The sequence below is a fragment of the Leptodactylus fuscus genome, unplaced genomic scaffold (assembly GCF_031893055.1).
Source record: "Leptodactylus fuscus isolate aLepFus1 unplaced genomic scaffold, aLepFus1.hap2 HAP2_SCAFFOLD_199, whole genome shotgun sequence".
Classification (NCBI taxonomy): Eukaryota; Metazoa; Chordata; class Amphibia; order Anura; family Leptodactylidae; genus Leptodactylus; species Leptodactylus fuscus.
In genome coordinates, this window is record NW_027440222.1 from 70,247 (window position 1) to 71,357 (window position 1,111).

Below are 1,111 nucleotides of genomic sequence, written 5' to 3' on the forward strand. Positions count from 1 at the left end.
AATATATTGGGAATACAAATACCCTCATTTCTTGCTACTGCCATATAGTGCCAGTGTCTGACTGGGAATTCAAAGAATATATTGGGGTTACGTGCACCCACAATTTTTACTACTGGTATACAGTGCCATTGTCTGACTGGGAATTCAAAGAATATATTGGGGTTATAAATACCCTCATTTCTTGCTACTGCCATATAGTGCCAGTGTCTGACTGGTAATTCAAAGAATATATTGGGGTTACGTGCACCCACAATTTTTACTACTGGTATACAGTGCCATTGTCTGACTGGGAATTCAAAGAATATATTGGGAATACAAATACCCTCATTTCTTGCTACTGCCATATAGTGCCAGTGTCTGACTGGGAATTCAAAGAATATATTGGGGTTACGTGCACCCACAATTTTTACTACTGGTATACAGTGCCATTGTCTGACTGGGAATTCAAAGAATATATTGGGAATACAAATACCCTCATTTCTTGCTACTGCCATATAGTGCCAGTGTCTGACTGGTAATTCAAAGAATATATTGGGGTTACGTGCACCCACAATTTTTACTACTGGTATACAGTGCCATTGTCTGACTGGGAATTCAAAGAATATATTGGGAATACAAATACCCTCATTTCTTGCTACTGCCATATAGTGCCAGTGTCTGACTGGGAATTCAAAGAATATATTGGGGTTACGTGCACCCACAATTTTTACTACTGGTATACAGTGCCATTGTCTGACTGGGAATTCAAAGAATATATTGGGGTTATAAATACCCTCATTTCTTGCTACTGCCATATAGTGCCAGTGTCTGACTGGTAATTCAAAGAATATATTGGGGTTACGTGCACCCACAATTTTTACTACTGGTATACAGTGCCATTGTCTGACTGGGAATTCAAAGAATATATTGGGAATACAAATACCCTCATTTCTTGCTACTGCCATATAGTGCCAGTGTCTGACTGGGAATTCAAAGAATATATTGGGGTTACGTGCACCCACAATTTTTACTACTGGTATACAGTGCCATTGTCTGACTGGGAATTCAAAGAATATATTGGGAATACAAATACCCTCATTTCTTGCTACTGCCATATAGTGCCAGTGTCTGA